Here is a 6,000-nt window from a genome sequence, read left to right on the forward strand (position 1 = left end):
GTTTTAATTAACTTACTTTTACTATGTCCTAGTAGCATGCATGTAAAAATAATTTTATTAAAAAAAAAGTTACATACATACTTATATAACATGTCTATCTTAAATGTCTCTTATTTAAGGAAGACCTTAGCTTACTTTTTATAAAAGTAGAATATTATAATGCTAAACTTGCTATGTTTAATCTTTTATATATATGCTTATTTAATAGCTTATTAGTATACTTAATAAAAACAAATTTAATGCTATTTTATACTAAATTAAGTTTACTTTTATAATTTTACTTATATTTAAATAATATACTAGTAAAGCTTTGCCTATTAGGCTAGCATAGAAGCTTCTCCTTCTATATATACTAGTGTATTTGTGATAGGTTGTTAAGGCTAGCATGCACCTCTTTAGAGGTTAAAGCCTAATGCTAGCAGCACTACTTTTATAGCTCTAGGCTAGCTTTAAACTAGGCTACATAGAATTAGAAACACTTTTTTAATAATTTAAAATATAAGCTTACTAAGTATAAAGTTAAAGTAAAAAAGCTTACAGCATATAGCAAATAGCTACTTTATATATTTAATAAAAGTCTTTTTTAGTGTAAAGGGGCTATAGAAATAAGTTCTAATCTAGGTTATAAGTACATAGGGTAACATAATAAAGTTGTTAAGTATTTATACTATAACTTTACACTTATAGTTATTATAATGTACTATTTTTTTTTAGCTTTATAGATAATTTATTTCTAAACATATTATAAGCGCAATATAAAAGAGAATAAAAAAAGACAGACTTACTATAAAAGGCTATGTTTAACCTAACTAGCTTTATAATACAGCAATTAGCTAGTGTGTCTAAAAAACATCTATTCTAGATTAAATTATATAATAGATTATAATTAATTATTACTATATTAATACCTTACTAGAAATAGTCCTTATAGATTAATATATTAGCACATTTATTACAGCACCTAATATAGTATTAAGGGCAACTATAGGCATCTTAAATTCTATTAGTATAAACAACTTAAGCAAATTAGATATACTTATAGGTTCTCTTTACTTCTTTAATTAGTACTTATAATTAGGTTTTACTGTTACTAATAGCTTTTTTTAGCTTATATTTTTTTTAGTACTTAGTAATACTTTATTATCTTATTAAAGTAGCTAGAGGTCTTAGAAACTTTAAATAAAGCTCTTTTATTTATAATTATTTCCTATGTGTAAGTTATAATGTGCGTGTGCGTTATATACAGTAAGTTAGAACATATATACTAGTAAGCTTTAATGCCTTTACACTGCATAGTCTAGCGCATATAGAGGACACCTAAGTAAGTAGATGTAGTTAGCTTCTATAACACCTTCTAGTTAAAAAAGTACTATATATTATACTTTAAATTTATTAGAATTAAAATCTATTTAAGTTTAATAAATATATACTTATAAAGCTTTAATAAGCAGTTTATAGTTACTATAAAAGTTGCCTACATTAATTACTATTATATAGCTACTAGAATGCGTTAGAGGGTATTTAGAAATTAACCTAACATAAGCAAGTTTAGCTGTTATAAAAGGTAAATTTATACTAAACATAAAAATAGTGTATTTACCCTAGACCTTAAAGCTATTTTATAAAGTTATTTAATTAGCTATTAAAAGGGTTATATAAGATATTACATACATTATTAAAATTATTATCCTTTAAGTTATTAAAATTATTATTAAATAATATATCTTTTAGTTCTAGTATCTTGTTATTAGAACTAAGGGGTTATTTAAGTAGAGAAGACTAGATGTATTTCCCTAGTAGAGGTTTAAGGGTATTAAGAGATAGCTAGGGTAGTACTATAGTAACATAAACATAATTAAAAGTAGATAAAAAAAGAAGTAAAAAGTAACATATATTAACTACCTCTTAATAGTAGGACGTTAGAATATATAGAGTAGAAAAAAAAAAGATGTAGCTAAGTAATAGTAGGAATATAGAATAATACTAAGCAGGTTTAGAACTAGTCTAGAATAGGTCCTAGTCTAGATAGTAACTAATCTTGCCTAATTTTTACCTAGAAAGAGAACATAACGCAAACTATAGCATACACTAAATAATAAGTAGTATCTTGCGCAAAATATGTGTAAAATAAAAGTAACTTTAGATAGTATTTAAATAGCCTTTAAAATATATTTAAATAGCCTTTACATCTAGAACACTATGCAAGATAAGAATAAAGTTTTTATATAAAGCTAGTTTACTCTAGCACTGTGCAAGATATAATAAGATATCTAATAAAGTAATAATAAGTTAGAAACTACTTATAATAACATTTTAAATACTCTATACTTAGTAATTATAACTGCCTTACTACTAGGTATATGAAAGATAAAGAGCAAATCTAGAACAATTTTAGATAGGATTTATATAGGTCCTTAATAACCTTATATGCTACTACTGTAGTTAACCTCTAAAATAGCCTTTTTATAGAGGCAGTCTAACATGTACATTAATATTAGTATTTTTACCTTTTTTACATAGTTTAGCTTGTAAAAGAATATAGTTATAAACCTAATTAAAACTAGATTTAAACATGTCTAGACTTTACCTAGCTGCTAACATGCAGCACGCTACTATGTAGAGTTATCTTAGCAACTAATGCGCTAACTTCCTGCTGCTATTACCTAAATAGTTGTCTATATATAAATTAGTATTAATTTGCTATTAAAACACCTTTGCAGTTATATCTAAATCTATTACTATGCCTCTACATAATGTTGCGTTCCTTTCCTAGCTAGAGAACTATGTAGGCCTCTTCTATATTAAGCCCCTTGTTATTATATTATAATTTAATTACTTTTAAAAGGCCTTTCTTTAAATATTAGAAACTATGTAATAAGACTAACAGTATGCTTATAAAAAAAGTAGTATTTATAAACTAGCATAAAAGACTAAAGAATTTATAGTTATAAGTAAATATAGACCTTATCTACACTTATTTACTTTGTGTAACAGCTTGCACAGATAAATAATAATAATAAAAAAGGTATTAGATGCTATCTAGATTAGAGCATATAAGTGTTTTTACTATATTAAATAGGACTTTAACATATGTAATATAAGTATTTACCTATTTTTAGTACTATTTTAAATGCGTTAGGCTGTGTTTCTAAACTAAAAACAACTCATAAACTATGTCTGCTGCTGCTATTCTTAGTTGTACTGTATACTGCAACTAGATAGGGAGCTAGAGGTAATATATAGAAAGCAGATTAAGAGCATGTTAGCTACCCCCCCTTTTTAACTACTACTAATGTAGTCTAGAATACTATATAGAGCTAATAAAGCTTGTACAACATGTTGCACAAGAGCTTAGATCCCTAAGCCTCCTTCTATTACTATAAGTCTCTCTGCCCTTATGCAACTACTGTCCCTATTCTGTTTATAACACTAATAGTAGTAATAATAATAAAAACATAGTAAAGATTAGCAACATAATAAATAATTTTAAAAGGCCTTAGAAGATTTTAGAGGACAGTGTTGTCTCTTTTTAGACATGTCTAAATAAGTCTATTAAGGAAACTTCTAAGAATAATGTCTTTTCTAACGCTATAAAGCCTATGCTAGAGGGCATAGCTAACTAATTAAATTTACTTTCTAATGCTATTAAAAGTAGATTATAATTAGACTAAAGAAGACATGCTTATAATAGTAAATCTAAAGCTTATAGTAAAAACTAATTAGAATAGTTAATAAAAGAAGTGCAGCGCTAGACATTTCTAAAAGTAATAAATGTTACTTAAAAGTATTTATATTTTTATCTAATTAGTAACTAAATAAGAGACAACTGCTACATTAATAAAAAAGGGCCTTAAAAATGCTAGTATAAAAAGTAAGAAATACTAAAAAAACATAGAAATAAAAAAAAGTAAGTCTTTATTATATTTATATACTTTTTAGTTACTAATCTTTTTTAAAGAAACTACTAAACTTAAAGTTATGTCTTTAAATTACAGAGGTGCAGAAATAGCTATAGCATAAGAAGCCTTATAATTGTCAGATTTGCGCACCTACTGTCAAGACAGGAGGAACGCTTGACGAAAGCTGCTACATAGTACGAGCAATAAGCTCGAACAGTATGTTGCTGCAAATTGCAGCATTTTGCAGCATGTTGCAGCAAATTGCAGCATTTTGCAAGCTGGTCGCGCATAGGGCAAGTGCGCGAGGGACTCGGATCAGCAAAACAAAAAGCCGAGCAACACGAGTAGAGCAGAAAAAGGATCGATAAATGAACACAATCAATACAATCAATCAATCATCCCATACATCATATCCAAACCCATCATTCATCTCAGGAAGCCCAGAAACAGTGCTTCAATCTGACAGTTATATATATATACCTCTACTTTTTACACCTTTAGGCTTACTTAGGTTATTAGAATCTTACCTTTATATCTTTTAGCTTATATATGTTACTAGTCCTTAGCTTTTTTTATTATATATATGTTTAAAAAGTGCTTTACCTGCGTTAACTAAAGCTATAAAAGATAATGTCTTAGTATAAAAAGTAAAAGTTAATTTTTTAACTAGTAAGTTAGCTATTTAACTTAATAAGCCTAGTAGATTTACTTTTTTAGTTAAGTGCACTTTCTAAAGATTACTAGTATACTTATGCCTACTCTATATAAAGTGTGTTATAGAGCTATCTATAAGCTCTAGCTTAGAAGTTAGCTTTAAAGTAATAAGTGCTATATATTTATTAAAAACTACGCAAATTTTTAGTAACTTACTTATTATACTTATTACTTATACAGTTGCTTTTACTTTTAAGTGCTAATTTTTTAGCTAGTTAACTTAAGTTTTAATAAGCTTTTTAGTTTTTACACTTTTAAGCTTAAACTTTTAAAGCCTTTAATTTAGTATATTACTTTACTACTTATCTAACTTTTAAGGTAAAAGCTTAAAAGCTTTTTTTACATTATAAATTTTACTTTACTTATTAAGAATTTTAATAATTTTAAAGGCATTTTTTTAAAGAATTAGTTTATTACTTTTATTTTTATAAAAGTGTATTTTATTAAAAGCTATATTTTTTATAGTAATTACTTAGTTAAGTAATAGAACTTATATTTTATAGATATCTAAGGCTCTGTAGCCTATAAAATATTCTATATAGCCTTATAAAGTTACTTTAAAGCTTTGCTTCTAACACCTAGCTGCTTACTCCCTATTAAGTAGGTAGGTGTAACAGCTATATGCGTATATTCTGCTTTAATTAGGTCTTAGATTAGCTATAGCACTTCTTACTTACTTTAGCTTATAGTATTAAAAGTATTTAGTAAACTACATGTCTAAGACTTTATTTAGTAAGTGTAGGTTATATATGTGCAACAGGCTTATATTGTACAGCTAGTTGCTGCGTTTACTACTTCTAGCTAGAGCTTCTTAGAGAGTTCTACGCTACTTTTTATTTTAATAAACTTTATAATTATTTTTTATTTAGCTTTTTTTATAGCTTTATTTAGCTTATAAGTGTATAGTAAAAAGCTTTTAATATTAATACTAGATTTTTTTACTTAAAGCTTATACTTTAACTTTTTATGCTAAGAGAGTGTAGTAGTATTGTTATTTTACTCTATTTTACTAATTTAAAGCTTATATTAATTAGACACTATGCTTTTAAAGTTTTTTATTACTTTTTAAATTTTTAAAAGTGTTTTTACTTAAAAAAAGTATAAAAAAATTTTACTACTATATTTATTTTTAATAATTATTATCTATAAAGCTTTACTACACCTTAATAGCATATTAAACATGTTCTATGTAATTTTTTAGAATAGGTAGGGAGCTTGCTTTTTTAGTCTTTTTAATATAACCTACTTAGCGTGTGTTGTTGCACAGTGCTTATAGTGTACTTGTGTCAGATATGCGCACCTACTGTTAAGACAGGAGGAACGTTTGACGAAAGCTGCTACATAGTACGAGCAATAAGCTCGAACAGTATGTTGCTGCAAATTGCAG

Source organism: Lindgomyces ingoldianus (genome assembly GCF_010093535.1).
Source record: "Lindgomyces ingoldianus strain ATCC 200398 unplaced genomic scaffold BDR25scaffold_29, whole genome shotgun sequence".
NCBI classification, from domain to species: domain Eukaryota; kingdom Fungi; phylum Ascomycota; class Dothideomycetes; order Pleosporales; family Lindgomycetaceae; genus Lindgomyces; species Lindgomyces ingoldianus.